Source organism: Anomaloglossus baeobatrachus, chromosome 2 (assembly GCF_048569485.1).
Source record: "Anomaloglossus baeobatrachus isolate aAnoBae1 chromosome 2, aAnoBae1.hap1, whole genome shotgun sequence".
NCBI classification, from domain to species: Eukaryota; Metazoa; Chordata; class Amphibia; order Anura; family Aromobatidae; genus Anomaloglossus; species Anomaloglossus baeobatrachus.
In genome coordinates this window covers 356,442,124-356,461,322 of record NC_134354.1, presented here as the reverse complement: position 1 = coordinate 356,461,322, position 19,199 = coordinate 356,442,124, and the positions used below count along the sequence as shown (strand labels likewise).

Sequence of the window (19,199 nt, the reverse complement as noted above, 5' to 3'; positions counted from 1 at the left end):
AATCCTATTTGTTTCAAAATGTATAGTTCCCATAAATACAAAAGCAAAAGACCAAACTATGGAGAAAAAAGTAACACATTCAATATAAACTTCAATTTAAGCAAAATCCCTTTGTAGTAATAAAACTGGTAAAATATGTAATAATAATTGTAAATGTTTCATTAACCAACAATACTTGCCTTCAGCAATAAAAAGGCCCCGTCAGTCACAATTCTGCTCTGCTAGCCAATACACAGTAACTTTTCATCAGGTTTCATAGTGTAGGGGTCATCACGTCTGCTTAACACGCAGAAGGTCCTGCGTTCAATCCCCAGTAAAACCAATCTGTTCTTGGTATTGAAATAATACTCAATTAAACTTCAATATATGAAGTTCTTGGCTTTGTTGCCGAATGATGGGATGTTTTGGCTTCCATCCCCAACAGAGCTAAGAATTTGTTTTTTTTTTCCCTGGCTGTCAAAACTCGTCTCTAATTGCCATTACTTTGCAAGCTTTCAAAGGTTTCATAGTGTAGTGGAAATCACGTCTGCTTTACACGCAGAAGGTCCTGGGTTCAATCCCCAGTGAAACCCATGTGTTCTTGGTGTTGTAATAATCCCCCATCAACCTGCAGTACATAAAGTTCTTGGCTTTGTTGCCGAATAACGGGATGTTTTAGCTTCCATGACCAACAGAGCTACGAATTTGTTTTTTTTCCCCTGGCGGTCAAAACTCGACTCTAATTGCCATTACTTTGCGGGATTTCAAAGGTTTCATAGTGTAGTGGTCATCCCGTCTGCTTCACTTGCAGAAGGTCCTGGGTTCAATCCCCAGTGAAACCAATCTGTTTTTGGTGTTGAAGTAATTTCCTATCGACTTGTAATATCTGAAATTCTTGGTTTCGTTGCCAAATGACAATACATTTTGGCTTCCATCACAAAGAGAACTACGATTTTGGGTTTCTTTTTTATTGACCATTTTAGCAGAAAACATAATCCCATATTATAAAAATCCTATTTGTTTCAAAATATATAGTTCCCATAAATACAAAAGCAAAAGACCAAACTATGGAGAAAAAAGAAACACATTCAATATAAACTTCAATTTAAGCAAAATCCCTTTGTAGGAATAAAACTGGTAAAATATGTAATAATAATTGTAAATGTTTCATTAACCAAAAATACTTTCCGTCAGCAATAAAAAGGCCCCGTCAGTCACAATTCTGCTCTGCTAGCCAATATACAGTAACTTTTCGTTAGGTTTCATAGTGTAGTGGTCATCACGTCTGCTTAATACGCAGAAGGTCCTGGGTTCAATCCCCAGTGAAACCAATCTGTTCTTCGTGTTGAAATAATACGCTATCCAACTACAATATATGAAGTTTCTCGGCTTTTTTGCCGAATGACGGGATGTGTTGGCTTCCATCACAAACAGAACTACAAATTATTTTTTTTTTCCCCCTGGCGGTCAAAACTCGTCTCTAAATGCCATTACTTTGCAGGATTTCACAGGTTTCATAGTGGAGTCGTCATCACGTCTACTTCACACGCAGAAGGTCCTGGGTTCAATCCCCAGTAAAAACAAGCCGTTTTCGCTGATCAAGTAATTTGCTATCAACCTGTAACATATGAAATTCTTTGTTTTGTTGCCAACTGATAATATATTTTGGCTTCCATCACCAAGAGAACTACGATTTTGGGTTTATTTTTTATTGACCATTTTAGCAGAAAACATAATCCCATATTATAAAAATCCTGTTTGTTTCCAAATATATAGTTCCTTTAAATACAAAAGCAAACAACTAAACTATGTGGAAAAAAGTAACACATTCAATGTAAACTTCCTTTTAAGCAAAATCCCTTTGTAGGAATAAAACTGGTAAAATATGTAATAAAAATTGTAAATGTTTCATTAACAAAAAATACTTTCCTTCAGCAATAAAAAGGCCCCGTCAGTCACAATTCTGCTCTGCTAGCCAATACACAGTAACTTTCCATCAGATTTCATAGAGTAGTGGTCATCACGTCTGCTTAACACGCAGATGGTCCTGCGTTCAATCCCCAGTGAAACCAATCTGTTCTTGTTGGTGAAATAATACTCAATTAACCTACAATATTTGAAGCTCTTGGCTTTGTTGCCGAATGATGGGAGGTAATTTGCTATCAACCTGTAACATATGAAATTCTTTCTTTTTTTGCCAACTGATAATATATTTTGGCTTCCATCACCAAGAGAACTACGATTTTGGGTTTCTATTTTATTGACCATTTTAGCAGAAAACATAATCCCATATTATAAAAATCCTGTTTGTTTCAAAATATATAGTTCCTTTAAATACAAAAGCAAACAACTAAACTATGTGGAAAAAAGTAACACATTCAATGTAAACTTCCTTTTAAGCAAAATCCCTTTGTAGGAATAAAACTGGTAAAATATGTAATAAAAATTGTAAATGTTTCATTAACCAAAAATACTTTCCTTCAGCAATAAAAAGGCCCCGTCAGTCACAATTCTTCTCTGCTAGCCAATACACAGCAACTTTCCATCAGGTTTCATAGAGTAGTGGTCTTCACGTCTGCATAACACGCATAAGGTCCTGTGTTTAACCCCCAGTAAAACCATTCTGTTCTTGGTGTTTAAATAATACTCAATTAAACTACAATATATGAAGTTCTTGGCTTTGTTGCCGAATGATGGGATGTTTTGGCTTCCATCCCCAACAGAGCTACGAATTTGTTTTTTTTTTCTCTGGCGGTCAAAACTCGTCTCTAATTGCCATTACTTTGCAGGCTTTCAAAGGTTTCATAGTGTATTAAAAATCACGTCTGCTTTACATGCAGAAGGTCCTGGGTTCAATCCCCAGTGAAACCCATGTGTTCTTGGTGTTGAAATAATCCCCTATCAACCTGCAGTATATAAAGTTCTTGGCTTTGTTGCCGAATAACGGGATGTTTTAGCTTCCATCACCAACAGAGCTACGAATTTGGTTTTTTTCCCCTGGCGGTCAAAACTTGTCTCTAATTGCCATTACTTCGCAGGATTTCAAATGTTTCAAAGTGTAGTGGTCATCACATCTGCTTCACACGCAGAAGGTCCTGGGTTCAATCCCCAGTGAAACCAATCTGTTCTTAGTGTTGAAATAATACGCTATCCAACTACAATATATGAAGTTCTCGGCTTTGTTGCCGTATGACGGGATTTTTTGGCTTCCATCACAAACAGAACTACAAATTATTATTTTTTTTTCCCCTAGCGGTCAAAACTCGTCTCTAGATGCCATTACTTTGCAGGATTTCACAAGTTTCATAGTGGAGTCGTCATCACGTCTACTTCACACGCAGAGGGTCCTGGGTTCAATCCCCAGTAAAAACAAGCCGTTTTTGCTGTTGAAGTAATTTGCTATCAACCTGTAACATATGAAATTTTTTGTTTTGTTGCCAACTGATAATATATTTTGGCTTTTATCACCAAGAGAACTACGATTTTGGGTTTCTTTTTTATTTACCATTTTAGCAGAAAACATAATCCCATATTATAAAAATCCTGTTTGTTTCAAAATATATAGTTCCTTTAAATACAAAAGCAAACAACTAAACTATGTGGAAAAAAGTAACATATTCAATGTAAACTTCCTTTTAAGCAAATTCCCTTTGTAGGAATAAAACTGGTAAAATATGTAATAAAAATTGTAAATGTTTCATTAACAAAAAATACTTTCCTTCAGCAATAAAAAGGCCCCGTCAGTCACAATTCTGCTCTGCTAGCCAATACACAGTAACTTTCTATCAGGTTTCATAGAGTAGTGGTCATCACGTCTGCTTAACACTAGAGTTGAGCATGGTTCGTGGTTCTACAGTTCTAGGCTCGAGTGATTTTGGGGCATGTTCTAGATCGAACTAGAACTCGAGCTTTTTGCAAAAGCTCGATAGTTCTAGAAACGTTCGAGAACGGTTCTAGCAGCAAAAAAACAGCTAAATCCTAGCTTGGTTTCTGCTGTAATAGTGTAAGTCACTTTGTGAATAACACTATTATGACATTTCAATGTATAGTGTGCGTGAACAGCGCCTTCAGATCACTGCTGTTTCTATAATGGCGATCGCCATTTTTTTTTTTTTTTTCTTGTCTTCCTTCCCTAAGCGCGTGCGTCTTGTGGGGCGGACCAGCATGTCAGCCAATCCCAGACACACACACAGCTAAGTGGACTTTTAGCCAGAGAAGCAACGGCATGTGTGATAGGATGTCCATGTCACATGTCCCTGCATTATAAAACCGGACATTTTCCTCCAGGACGCCATTATTTCTTCTGCGTCTTTGGTGTCAGACATCACTTTCGCAGCTCCATCCTGAGTCCTATCGCTGATACAGCTGTATGCGCTCCATACACAGCGCTGGACAGCTTAGGGAGAGCACTTTCTAGCAGTCCCTTTAAGGGCTCAAACCGGCAGGGTCAGAGTTAAGGTGACAGGTCCTGAAAACAGCGCCAGCGTCTGTGTAGCCAAGGTCAGGGATTTCCTCGCTGCATTTGCCTATTAGGAGGGATAGAAAGGCAGGCTTCCATTCCTCTATCCAGAGCCCCAAAATCCTGGCACTGTACCCTCCTGTCCTCTGCACACTCCAACTCATAACTAAGCCATTATACTAGCAAACACTCAGTGTACCTAGTGGCATCCTATACGTGGCTATTGGACTTTGCTATAGTCCCACTAGTGCAAAGACATTTGCAGAGCGCGTCTGCCTGCATTGCACACTCCAACTCATTATAACTAAGCAATTATACAAGCAAACACTCAGTGTACCTAGTGGCATCCTATACGTGGCTATTGGACTTTGCTATAGTCACACTAGTGCAAAGACATTTGCAGCACCTCTACCTGCATTGCACACTCCAACTCATGATAACTAAGCCATTATACTAGCAAACACTCAGTGTACCTAGTGGCATTCTATACGTGGCTATTGGACTTTGCTATAGTCACACTAGTGCAAAGACATTTGCAGAGCGCGTCTGCCTGCATTGCACACTCCAACTCATTATAACTAAGCCATTATACTAGCAAACACTCAGTGTACCTAGTGGCATTCTATACGTGGCTATTGGACTTTGCTATAGTCACACTAGTGCAAAGACATTTGCAGCACCTCTACCTGCATTGCACACTCCAACTCATGATAACTAAGCCATTATACTAGCAAACACTCAGTGTACCTAGTGGCATCCTATACGTGGCTATTGGACTTTGCTATAGTCACACTAGTGCAAAGACATTTGCAGCACCTCTACCTGCATTGCACACTCCAACTCATGATAACTAAGCCATTATACTAGCAAACACTCAGTGTACCTAGTGGCATCCTATACGTGGCTATTGGACTTTGCTATAGTCACACTAGTGCAAAGACATTTGCAGCACCTCTACCTGCATTGCACACTCCAACTCATGATAACTAAGCCATTATACTAGCAAACACTCAGTGTACCTAGTGGCATTCTATACGTGGCTATTGGACTTTGCTATAGTCACACTAGTGCAAAGACATTTGCAGAGCGCGTCTGCCTGCATTGCACACTCCAACTCATTATAACTAAGCCATTATACTAGCAAACACTCAGTGTACCTAGTGGCTTCCTATACGTGGCTATTGGACTTTGCTATAGTCACACTAGTGCAAAGACATTTGCAGAGCGCGTCTGCCTGCATTGCACACTCCAACTCATTATAACTAAGCCATTATACTAGCAAACACTCAGTGTACCTAGTGGCATTCTATACGTGGCTATTGGACTTTGCTATAGTCACACTAGTGCAAAGACATTTGCAGAGCGCGTCTGCCTGCATTGCACACTCCAACTCATTATAACTAAGCCATTATACTAGCAAACACTCAGTGTACCTAGTGGCATCCTATACGTGGCTATTGGACTTTGCTATAGTCACACTAGTGCAAAGATATTTGCAGCACCTCTACCTGCAATGCACACTCCAACTCATGATAACTAAGCCATTATACTAGCAAACACTCAGTGTACCTAGTGGCATTCTATACGTGGCTATTGGACTTTGCTATAGTCACACTAGTGCAAAGACATTTGCAGCACCTCTACCTGCATTGCACACTCCAACTCATGATAACTAAGCCATTATACTAGCAAACACTCAGTGTACCTAGTGGCATCCTATACGTGGCTATTGGACTTTGCTATAGTCACACTAGTGCAAAGACATTTGCAGAGCGCGTCTGCCTGCATTGCACACTCCAACTCATGATAACTAAGCCATTATACTAGCAAACACTCAGTGTACCTAGTGGCATCCTATACGTGGCTATTGGACTTTGCTATAGTCACACTAGTGCAAAGACATTTGCAGCACCTCTACCTGCATTGCACACTCCAACTCATGATAACTAAGCCATTATACTAGCAAACACTCAGTGTACCTAGTGGCATCCTATACGTGGCTATTGGACTTTGCTATAGTCACACTAGTGCAAAGACATTTGCAGAGCGCGTCTGCCTGCATTGCACACTCCAACTCATGATAACTAAGCCATTATACTAGCAAACACTCAGTGTACCTAGTGGCATTCTATACGTGGCTATTGGACTTTGCTATAGTCACACTAGTGCAAAGACATTTGCAGAGCGCGTCTGCCTGCATTGCACACTCCAACTCATTATAACTAAGCCATTATACTAGCAAACACTCAGTGTACCTAGTGGCATCCTATACGTGGCTATTGGACTTTGCTATAGTCACACTAGTGCAAAGACATTTGCAGCACCTCTACCTGCATTGTACACTCCAACTCATGATAACTAAGCCATTATACTAGCAAACACTCAGTGTACCTAGTGGCATTCTATACGTGGCTATTGGACTTTGCTATAGTCACACTAGTGCAAAGACATTTGCAGAGCGCGTCTGCCTGCATTGCACACTCCAACTCATGATAACTAAGCCATTATACTAGCAAACACTCAGTGTACCTAGTGGCATTCTATACGTGGCTATTGGACTTTGCTATAGTCACACTAGTGCAAAGACATTTGCAGCACCTCTACCTGCATTGCACACTCCAACTCATGATAACTAAGCCATTATACTAGCAAACACTCAGTGTACCTAGTGGCATCCTATACGTGGCTATTGGACTTTGCTATAGTCACACTAGTGCAAAGACATTTGCAGAGTGCGTCTGCCTGCATTGCACACTCCAACTCATTATAACTAAGCCATTATACTAGCAAACACTCAGTGTACCTAGTGGCATCCTATACGTGGCTATTGGACTTTGCTATAGTCACACTAGTGCAAAGACATTTGCAGCACCTCTACCTGCATTGCACACTCCAACTCATGATAACTAAGCCATTATACTAGCAAACACTCAGTGTACCTAGTGGCATTCTATACGTGGCTATTGGACTTTGCTATAGTCACACTAGTGCAAAGACATTTGCAGAGCGCGTCTGCCTGCATTGCACACTCCAACTCATGATAACTAAGCCATTATACTAGCAAACACTCAGTGTACCTAGTGGCATCCTATACGTGGCTATTGGACTTTGCTATAGTCACACTAGTGCAAAGACATTTGCATAGCGCATCTGCCTGCATTGCACACTCCAACTCATTATAACTAAGCCATTATACTAGCAAACACTCAGTGTACCTAGTGGCATTCTATACGTGGCTATTGGACTTTGCTATAGTCACACTAGTGCAAAGACATTTGCAGAGCGCGTCTGCCTGCATTGCACACTCCAACTCATTATAACTAAGCCATTATACTAGCAAACACTCAGTGTACCTAGTGGCATCCTATACGTGGCTATTGGACTTTGCTATAGTCACACTAGTGCAAAGACATTTGCAGAGCGCGTCTGCCTGCATTGCACACTCCATCTCATTATAACTAAGCCATTATACTAGCAAACACTCAGTGTACCTAGTGGCATTCTATACGTGGCTATTGGACTTTGCTATAGTCACACTAGTGCAAAGACATTTGCAGCACCTCTACCTGCATTGCACACTCCAACTCATGATAACTAAGCCATTATACTAGCAAACACTCAGTGTACCTAGTGGCATCCTATACGTGGCTATTGGACTTTGCTATAGTCACACTAGTGCAAAGACATTTGCAGCACCTCTACCTGCATTGCACACTCCAACTCATGATAACTAAGCCATTATACTAGCAAACACTCAGTGTACCTAGTGGCATTCTATATGTGGCTATTGGACTTTGCTATAGTCACACTAGTGCAAAGACATTTGCAGAGCGCGTCTGCCTGCATTGCACACTCCAACTCATTATAACTAAGCCAATATACTAGCAAACACTCAGTGTACCTAGTGGCATCCTATACGTGGCTATTGGACTTTGCTATAGTCACACTAGTGCAAAGACATTTGCAGCACCTCTACCTGCATTGCACACTCCAACTCATGATAACTAAGCCATTATACTAGCAAACACTCAGTGTACCTAGTGGCATTCTATACGTGGCTATTGGACTTTGCTATAGTCACACTAGTGCAAAGACATTTGCAGAGCGCGTCTGCCTGCATTGCACACTCCAACTCATGATAACTAAGCCATTATACCAGCAAACACTCAGTGTACCTAGTGGCATCCTATACGTGGCTATTGGACTTTGCTATAGTCACACTAGTGCAAAGACATTTGCAGAGCGCGTCTGCCTGCATTGCACACTCCAACTCATGATAACTAAGCCATTATACTAGCAAACACTCAGTGTACCTAGTGGCATCCTATACGTGGCTATTGGACTTTGCTATAGTCACACTAGTGCAAAGACATTTGCAGCACCTCTACCTGCATTGCACACTCCAACTCATTATAACTAAGCCATTATACTAGTATTTTTGCTGCCAGTTTAAGGGCTGTAGTTGCATTGTCAGGGATATTTATTCTTTATTATTCTGCTGTTAATAAAGCTAGACCACCACTGCAATCTACACCACCTCTCAATTTTTACTACCACATTTTCAGTGCACAATCTTGTCGCAATCAACATGAGTGTCAAAATGTCCGATGCTGGTGGAAAGGGGAAGAGGCGTGGTGGATAAGGCAAAAAAGGTTTTGTCCGTGGGGAAGGTGGCAAAGCTCCATTATCATCTGCTGAAGATAGACCATCTACCAGCAAAAGTAAGATGTCTACTACTTACCGTGGACAATCCGATGTGCTCCCTTTTTTACGGACACGAACAAGAGGAACAAAGGTAGATGATGGCCAAAAAAGGAAAATGCTTGAATGGATCTCAAGTGGTCCAACAAGTGCCCTCTCAGCCACTTCAAGTACCGCATCCAAAAAACACCAGTCCTCTGAGTTGTCATCCCAATCAAACTTGCTTTCTCCCAGCTCTGAAGTCTCCATCAGCCCTGCACAGTATGGTGGAACTGAGATGGCTGAGTCTGCAGAGCTGTTCAGTCACACTATAGCCTGGGAATCAGAGGTCTGCTCCCAAGCTACAGTGAGTACAGAACAGGAAATGGTCTGCAGTGATGCCCAGAACCTTTGTGGCTCTGATTCAGGCCGTGAGGACCAAGTTTCTGAGCATAATGTTGACCCTTTGTCACAAACTGTAACACCTGTGGTTATAGACAATGAGGAACATACTGATGAAGATGAGACTCAGATACCCGATTGGGATGACAACTTAAATATTCGGTCAGGGCAAGAAGAGGCTCGGTCTGAGGGGGAGGGGAGTGCAAACACAACAATTGATGATGAAGTTCTAGATCCCACCTACTGTCAACCAACAGTCAGGCACTCGAGGAGGTCAACAGAGGTGGTGGAGGAGGATGCAACTGATGACGAAGTTACCTTGCGCCTTCCTGGACACAGTCGGAGTACTGGTAGCACGTCTACAACTGCATCCTCAGCCACCACTCTGCCTCTGAGCATTATTCGGGGTGGATCAACAGGTCGCATGGCCTCTAAGCCTTGCCTAGCCTGGTCCTTTTTTGACATAGAAAAAGATCGGCCAAATTATGTGATCTGTAAAATTTTTCAGGGTTCTCTTAGTAGAGGTCAAAACCTCAGCTGTTTGACAACTTCTTGCATGAATCGTCACATGAATAAATATCATTTGGCCCGGTGGGAAGCTCACCGTGCTGCAATGCGGCCTAGCGGAGCGAACCATCCACCGCCTGCCCCTTCCATGGCATCCGCGCGCTCGTCATCTTCTAGGACTGTGGGGACAGCTGTCACACCTGTTTTTCCACCCACAACTTCCACCACTGTAACCGCAACAGACAGTTTGCTTGGTAGGTCATCAGTTGGTTTGGAAGGGGAAACAAGTGAGTGTGTACAGCTCTCTCAGACATCAATTGCACCAACATTGGATGAAGTCAACATCATGTCTCCGCCTGCACTTTCCTCACAAACTTGCATTTTTCCAGGGACACCCTACTCAACACCGTCTACACACAGCAGCCAGATCTCTGTCCCTCAGATGTGGTCAAATAAAAGGCCACTTCCTGCGACCCATGACAAAGCTAAGAGGTTGACTCTATCCCTCTGTAAGCTGTTGGCTACCGAAATGCTGCCTTTCTGCCTAGTGGACACACAGGATTTTAGAGACCTTATGTCTGTCGCTGTGCCCCAGTACCAGATGCCTAGTCGCCACTACTTCTCTAACAAAGGTGTGCCCGCGCTACACCAGCATGTCGCACACAACATCACCACTTCCTTGAGAAACTCTGTGTGTCAACGGGTGCATTTCACCACCGATACTTGGACCAGTAAGCATGGACAGGGACGTTACATGTCGCTGACTGGGCACTGGGTAACTATGGTGATAGATGGTGAAGGGTCTGCTGCACAAGTCTTGCCGTCCCCACGACTTGTGTGTCAATCCTCTGTCTGTCCAAGTTCCGCCACTGCTTCTGCATCCTCCACCTCATCTGGGTCCTCCACCTCCGCCCCATGCCTGCCTGGTTAGGCCACCAGCGTTCTCACAGCGCAAAAGGAATCACGCAACCCTCATTACTATGCTGGCAGCAGAGCGCAACGGCATCAGGCGGTCTTTAGCTTGACATGTCTTGGTAATAAGAGTCACACAGCTGAAGAGTTGTGGTCAGCTCTGCGGTCCGAGTTTAATAAATGGTTGTCTCCACTCAACCTGCAGCCTGGTAAGGCCGTGTGCGACAATGCTGCAAACCTGGGTGCGGCCCTTCGCCTGGGCAAGGTGACACACGTGCCTTGTATGGCTCACGTGTTGAACCTTGTCGTCCAGCAATTTTTAACACACTATCCTGGCCTAGATGGCCTTCTGAACAGGGCACGAAAACTGTCTGCTCACTTCCGCCGTTCAAGCGCCGCAGCTGAGCGACTTGCATCGCTCCAGAAGTCTTTCGGCCTGCCGGTTCATCGGCTGAAATGCGATGTGGCGACACGCTGGAATTCAACTCTCCACATGTTACAGCGACTGTGGCAGCACCGCCGTGCCCTGGTGCAATACGTCATGACGTATAGCCTGGGACAACGAGATGCAGAGGTGGGTCAGATCACCCTGATGGAGTGGTCTCAGATCAAGGACCTATGCACCCTTCTGCACAGTTTCGACATGGCGACGAATATGTTTAGCGCTGACAATGCCATTATCAGCATGACGATTCCAGTCATTTACATTCTGGAGCAGACGCTAAACACTATTCGGAGTCAGGGGGTGGGACAACAGGAAGGGGAGGAACTACAGGAGGATTCACATGCGCAAGACACAACAACATCACCAAGGTCCAGACGTTCATCATCACCAAGGCGCCAGGCATGGGACCATGGGGGACAGGGATCAACAAGGGCGCATGGTAGCAGGCGAGATGTTGAGGAAGGTGCAGGAGGACATGAAGAAATGGAGGACGAAGTGTCCATGGACATGGAAGACTCAGCGGATGAGGGAGACCTTGGTCAAATTTCAGTTGAAAGAGGTTGGGGGGAGATGTCAGAGGAAGAAAGAACGGTTAGCACCTCTATGCCACAAACACAGCGTGGACTTGGTCCGCATGGCTGCGCAAGACACAAGAGTGCCTTCTTGTTGCACTACCTCCAACATGACCCTCGTATTGTCAAAATTAGAAGTGATGATGACTACTGGCTTGCCACACTATTAGATCCCCGGTACAAGTCCAAATTTTGTGACATAATTCCAGCCATAGAAAGGGACGCACGTATGCAGGAGTATCAGCAGAAGCTGTTACTCGATCTTAGATTGGCTTTTCCACCAAACAACCGTGCAGGTTCAGGGAGTGATTCTCCCAGTTGTAACTTGACAAACATGGGACGGTCTCGTCATCTTCAACAGTCTACCCGTACCAGTAGGACCGTATCTGGTGCTGGTAACAGCAATTTTATGGAATCTTTTCATAATTTTTTTAGACCCTCCTTTGCAAGGCCACCAGAGACAACAAGTCTGACACATAGTCAACGGCTGGAGAGGATGATACAGGAGTATCTCTAAATGAACATCAATGCCATGACTTTGCAAATGGAGCCTTGCTCCTTTTGGGCTTCAAATCTAGAAAAATAGGCCAGAGCTCTCCAGTTACGCCTTGGAGATTTTGTCGTGTCCAGCTGCCAGCGTTGTCTCTGAACGTGTCTTCAGTGCTGCTGGGTGTGTGCTGACAGATAAGCGCACGCGTCTGTCCAGTGACAATGTGGACAGACTGACGTTCATCAAAATGAACAAGTCATGGATCCAGAAGGAATTTACTACCCCTGTGTCATCCTGGGGAGAGTAAATGCTTGTGGATTTGGAATGTGCTTGATGCAAATCAAAACATCCTGTTTGCAACTAGGGCACAACTGCTGCCACTGATGGGGTGGGTGTGTGTGGGGCCCAATTTTTGGAAAAAAGGGAGACTCCGCTTGGAGTAACCCTTGCTTGATGTGTTTTTAAAAGAAGCCAAGATGAACAGAGCTGGGATCAGGAAAGACTTTGCTACCTACCCTGGTGTCATCCTGGGTACGGTTAATTATGGCGTATTTTTGAATGTGCTTGATGCAAATCTAGCTGTGAAGTGTACAACTGGGGCACAACTGCTGCCACTGAAGGGGTGGGTGTGTGTGGGGCCCAATTTTTGGAAAAAAGGGAGACTCCGCTTGGAATAACCCTTGCTTGATGTGTTTTTAAAAGAAGCCAAGATGAACAGAGCTGGGATCAGGAAAGACTTTGCTACCTACCCTGGTGTCATCCTGGGTACGGTTAATTATGGCGTATTTTTGAATGTGCTTGATGCAAATCTAGCTGTGAAGTGTACAACTGGGGCACAACTGCTGCCACTGAAGGGGTGGGTGTGTGTGGGGCCCAATTTTTTGAAAAAAGGGAGACTCCGCTTGGAGTAACCCTTGCTTGATGTGTTTTTAAAAGAAGCCAAGATGAACAGAGCTGGGATCAGGAAAGACTTTGCTACCTACCCTGGTGTCATCCTGGGGACGGTTAATTATGGCGTATTTTTGAATGTGCTTGATGCAAATCTAGCTGTGAAGTGTACAACTGGGGCACAACTGCTGCCACTGAAGGGGTGGGTGTGTGTGGGGCCCAATTTTTTGAAAAAAGGGAGACTGCGCTTGGAGTAACCCTTGCTTACATTGTTTTTAAAAGAAGCCAAGATGAACAGAGCTGGGATCAGGAAAGACTTTGCTACCTACCCTGGTGTCATCCTGGGTACGGTTAATTATGGCGTATTTTTGAATGTGCTTGATGCAAATCTAGCTGTGAAGTGTACAACTGGGGCACAACTGCTGCCACTGAAGGGGTGGGTGTGTGTGGGGCCCAATTTTTGGAAAAAAGGGAGACTCCGCTTGGAGTCACCTTGCGGTGTTTTACATGACTTTAGAAGGGCGTGCCATGCCTATATCTGTGTGTCCTCCTCTTTTTCCTTGTCCAGCTGTTTTGTTTTCGCATGAGTACATGTCCTTGTCACTTTCCCATGTGTTTGTGTTGTGTTGTGAGTTGTTTGTCACCTTTTGGACACCTTTGAGGGTGTTTTCTAGGTGTTTTTCTGTGTTTGTGATTGCCTGCCATTGTTTCCTATGCAGTTCGAGTACGGTTCGTCGAACGTTCGACGAACCCAACTCGAACGGGACCTTCGTTCGGCGAACCGAACTCGAGCCGAACCGGGACTGGTTCGCTCATCTCTACATAACACGCAGAAGGTCCTGCGTTCAATCCCCAGTAAAACCAATCTGTTCTTGGTGTTGAAATAATACTCAATTAAACTACAATATATGAAGTTCTTGCCTTTGTTGCCGAATGATGGGAAGTAATTTGCTATCAACCTGTAACATATGAAATTCTTTCTTTTGTTGCCAACTGATAATATATTTTGGCTTCCATCACCAAGAGAACTACGATTTTGGGTTTCTTTTTTATTGACCATTTTACCAGAAAACATAATCCCATATTATAAAAATCCTGTTTGTTTCAAAATATATAGTTCCTTTAAATACAAAAGCAAACAACTAAACTATGTGGAAAAAAGTAACACATTCAATGTAAACTTCCTTTTAAGCAAAATCCCTTTGTAGGAATAAAACTGGTAAAATATGTAATAAAAATTGTAAATGTTTCATTAACCAAAAATACTTTCCTTCAGCAATAAAAAGGCCCCGTCAGTCACAATTCTTCTCTACTAGCCAATACACAGTAACTTTCCATCAGGTTTCATAGAGTAGTGGTCATCACGTCTGCATAACACGCAGAAGGTCCTGCGTTCAACCCCCAGTAAAACCATTCTGTTCTTGGTGTTTAAATAATACTCAATTAAACTACAATATATGAAGTTCTTGGCTTTGTTGCCGAATGATGGGATGTTTTGGCTTCCATCCCCAACAGAGCTACAAATTTGTTTTTTTTTTCTCTGGCGGTAAAAACTCGTCTCTAATTGCCATTACTTTGCAGGCTTTCAAAGGTTTCATAGTGTAGTGGAAATCACGTCTGCTTTACACGCAGAAGGTCCTGGGTTCAATCCCCAGTGAAACCCATGTGTTCTTGGTGTTGAAATAATCCCCTATCAACCTGCAGTATATAAAGTTCTTGGCTTTGTTGCCGAATAATGGCATGTTTTAGCTTCCATCACCAACAGAGCTACGAATTTGGTTTTTTTCCCCTGGCGGTCAAAACTTGTCTTTAATTGCCATTACTTTGCAGGATTTCAAATGTTTCAAAGTGTAGTGGTCATCACATCTGCTTCGCACGCAGAAGGTCCTGGGTTCAATCCCCAGTGAAACCAATCTGTTCTTAGTGTTGAAATAATACGCTATCCAACTACAATATATGAAGTTCTCGGCTTTGTTGCCGTATGACGGGATTTTTTGGCTTCCATCACAAACAGAACTACAAATTATTATTTTTTTTCCCCTGGCGGTCAAAACTCGTCTCTAAATGCCATTACTTCGCAGGATTTCACAAGTTTCATAGTGGAGTCGTCATCACGTCTACTTAACACGCAGAAGGTCCTGGGTTCAATCCCCAGTAAAAACAAGCAGTTTTTGCTGTTGAAGTAATTTGCTATCAACCTGTAACATATGAAATTCTTTGTTTTGTTGCCAACTGATAATATATTTTGGCTTTTATCACCAAGAGAACTACGATTTTGGGTTTCTTTTTTATTTACCATTTTAGCAGAAAACATAATCCCATATTATAAAAATCCTGTTTGTTTCAAAATATATAGTTCCTTTAAATACAAAAGCAAACAACTAAACCATGTGGAAAAAAGTAACACATTCAATGTAAACTTCCATTTAAGCAAAATCCCTTTGTAGGAATAAAACTGGTAAAATATGTAATAAAAATTGTAAATGTTTCATTAACAAAAAATACTTTCCTTCAGCAATAAAAAGGCCCCGTCAGTCACAATTCTGCTCTGCTAGCCAATACACAGTAACTTTCCATCAGGTTTCATAGAGTAGTGGTCATCACGTCTGCTTAACACGCAGCAGGTCCTGCGTTCAATCCCCAGTAAAACTAATCTGTTCTTGGTGTTGAAATAATACTCAATTAAACTACAATATATGAAGTTCTTGGCTTTGTTGCCGAATGATGGGAAGTAATTTGCTATCAACCTGTAACATATGAAATTCTTTCTTTTGTTACCAACTGATAATATATTTTGGCTTCCATCACCAAGAGAACTACGATTTTGGGTTTCTTTTTTATTGACCATTTTAGCAGAAAACATAATCCCATATTATAAAAATCCTGTTTGTTTCAAAATATATAGTTCCTTTAAATACAAAAGCAAACAACTAAACTATGTGGAAAAAAGTAACACATTCAATGTAAACTTCCTTTTAAGCAAAATCCCTTTGTAGGAATAAAACTGGTAAAATATGTAATAAAAATTGTAAATGTTTCATTAACCAAAAATACTTTCCTTCAGCAATAAAAAGGCCCTTTCAGTCACAATTCTGCTCTGCTAGCCAATACACAGTAACTTTCCATCAGCTTTCATAGAGTAGTGGTCATCACGTCTGCTTAACACGCAGAAGGTCCTGCGTTCAATCCCCAGTAAAACCAATCTGTTCTTGGTGTTGAAATAATACTCACTTAAACTACAATATATGAAGTTCTTGGCTTTGTTGCCGAATGATGGGATGTTTTGGCTTCCATCCCGAACAGAGCTACGAATTTGTTTTTTTTTTCCCTGGCGGTCAAAACTCATCTCTAATTGCCATTACTTTGCAGGTTTTCAAAGGTTTCATAGTGTAGTGGAAATCACGTCTGCTTTACACGCAGAAAGTCCTGGGTTCAATCCCCAGTGAAACCCATGTGTTCTTGGTGTTGAAATAATCCCCTATCAACCCGCAGTATACAAAGTTCTTGGCTTTGTTGCCGAATAACGGGATGTTTTAGCTTCCATCACCAACAGAGCTACGAATTTGTTTTTTTTCCCCTGGCAGTCAAAACTCGTCTCTAATTGCCATTACTTTGCAGAATTTCAAAGGTTTTATAGTGTAGTGGTCATCACGTCTGCTTCACACGCAGCAGGTCCTGGGTTGAATCCCCAGTGAAACCAATCTGTTTTTGGTGTTGAAGTAATTTCCTATCGACTTGTAATATGTGAAATTCTTGGTTTCGTTGCCAAATTACAATACATTTTGGCTTTAATCACAAAGAGAACTACGATTTTGGGTTTCTTTTTTATTGACCATTTTAGCAGAAAACAAAATCCCATATTATAAAAATCCTATTTGTTTCAAAATATATAGTTCCCATAAATACAAAAGCAAAAGACCAAACTATGGAGAAAAAAGTAACACATTCAATATAAACTTCAATTTAATCAAAATCACTTTGTAGGAATAAAACTGGTAAAATATGTAATAATAATTGTAAATGTTTCATTAACCAAAAATACTTTCCTTCAGCAATAAAAAGGCCCCGTCAGTTACAATTCTGCTCTGCTAGCCAATACACAGTAACTTATCGTCAGGTTTCATAGTGCAGTGGTCATCATATCTGCTTAACACGCAGAAGGTCCTGGGTTCAATCCCCAGTGAAACCAATCTGTTCTTAGTGTTGAAATAATACGCTATCCATCTACAATATATGAAGTTCTCGGCTTTGTTGCCGTATGATGGGATTTTTTGGCTTCCATCACAAACAGAACTACAAATTATTATTTTTTTTCCCCTGGCGGTCAAATCTCGTCTCTAAATGCCTTTACTTTGCAGGATTTCACAAGTTTCATTGTGGAGTCGTCATCACGTCTACTTCACAGGCAGAAGGTACTGGGTTCAATCCCCAGTAAAACAAGCCGTTTTGGCTGTTGAAGTAATTTGCTATCAACCTGTAACATATGAAATTATTTGTTTTGTTGCCAACTGATAATATATTTTGGCTTTTATTACCAAGAGAACTACGATTTTCGGTTTCTTTTTTATTGACCATTTTAGCAGAAAACATAATCCCATATTATAAAAATCCTGTTTGTTTCAAAATATATAGTTCCTTTAAATACAAAAGCAAACAACTAAACTATGTGGAAAAAAGTAACACATTCAATGTAAACTTCCATTTAAGCAAAATCCCTTTGTAGGAATAAAACTGGTAAAATATGTAATAAAAATTGTAAATGTTTCATTAACAAAAAATACTTTCCTTCAGCAATAAAAAGGCCCCGTCAGTCACAATTCTGCTCTGCTAGCCAATACACAGTGACTTTCCATCAGGTTTCATAGAGTAGTGGTCATCACGTCTGCTTAACACGCAGAAGGTCCTGCGTTCAATCGCCAGTAAAACCAATCTGTTCTTGGTGTTGAAATAATACTCAATTAAACTACAATATATGAAGTTCTTGGCTTTGTTGCCGAATGATGGGAAGTAATTTGCTATCAACCTGTAACATATGAAATTCTTTCTTTTGTTGCCAACTGATAATATATTTTGGCTTCCATCACCAAGAGAACTACGATTTTGGGTTTCTTTTTTATTGACCATTTTAGCAGAAAACATAATCCCATATTATAAAAATCCTGTTTGTTTCAAAATATATAGTTCCTTTAAATACAAAAGCAAACAACTAAACTATGTGGAAAAAAGTAACACATTCAATGTAAACTTCCTTTTAAGCAAAATCCCTTTGTAGGAATAAAACTGGTAAAATATGTAATAAAAATTGTAAATGTTTCATTAACAAAAAATACTTTCCTTCAGCAATAAAAAGGCCCCGTCAGTCACAATTCTGCTCTGCTAGCCAATACACAGTAACTTTCCATCAGGTTTCATAGAGTAGTGGTCATCACGTCTGCTTAACACGCAGAAGGTCCTGCGTTCAATCCCCAGTAAAACCAATCTGTTCTTGGTGTTGAAATAATACTCAATTAAACTACAATATATGAAGTTCATGGCTTTGTTGCCGAAAGATGGGATGTTTTGGCTTCCATCCCCAACAGAGCTACGAATTTGTTTTTTTTCCCTGGCGGTCAAAACTCGTCTCTAATTGCCATTACTTTGCATTCTTTCAAAGGTTTCATAGTGTAGTGGAAATCACATCTGCTTTACACGCAGAAGGTCCTGGGTTCAATCCCCAGTGAAACCTATGTGTTCTTGGTGTTGAAATAATCCACTATCAACCTGTAGTATATAAAGTTCTTGGCTTTGTTGCCGAATAACGGTATGTTTTAGCTTCCATCACCAACAGAGCTACGAATTTGTTTTTTTTCCCCTGGCGGTCAAAAC

The 19,199-nt window shown here is 41.6% G+C and overlaps 5 non-coding genes across 5 annotated transcripts; all 5 read left to right on the top strand.

The window, feature by feature from the left end:
* The first annotated feature begins 499 nt into the window (after nucleotides 1-499).
* TRNAV-UAC (transfer RNA valine (anticodon UAC)) lies at nucleotides 500-572 on the top strand. The gene has a single exon. It is a non-coding gene; the product is annotated as a tRNA-Val (tRNA).
* A 665-nt stretch (nucleotides 573-1,237) lies between these two features.
* TRNAI-AAU (transfer RNA isoleucine (anticodon AAU)) lies at nucleotides 1,238-1,310 on the top strand. Its single transcript has one exon. It is a non-coding gene; the product is annotated as a tRNA-Ile (tRNA).
* Nucleotides 1,311-14,924: 13,614 nt separating this feature from the next.
* Nucleotides 14,925-14,997, top strand: TRNAV-UAC (transfer RNA valine (anticodon UAC)). The gene has a single exon. It is a non-coding gene; the product is annotated as a tRNA-Val (tRNA).
* Nucleotides 14,998-15,173: 176 nt separating this feature from the next.
* TRNAA-CGC (transfer RNA alanine (anticodon CGC)) lies at nucleotides 15,174-15,246 on the top strand. The gene has a single exon. It is a non-coding gene; the product is annotated as a tRNA-Ala (tRNA).
* Nucleotides 15,247-18,986: 3,740 nt separating this feature from the next.
* On the top strand, nucleotides 18,987-19,059 carry TRNAV-UAC (transfer RNA valine (anticodon UAC)). Its single transcript has one exon. It is a non-coding gene; the product is annotated as a tRNA-Val (tRNA).
* The last annotated feature ends 140 nt before the right edge of the window (nucleotides 19,060-19,199 follow it).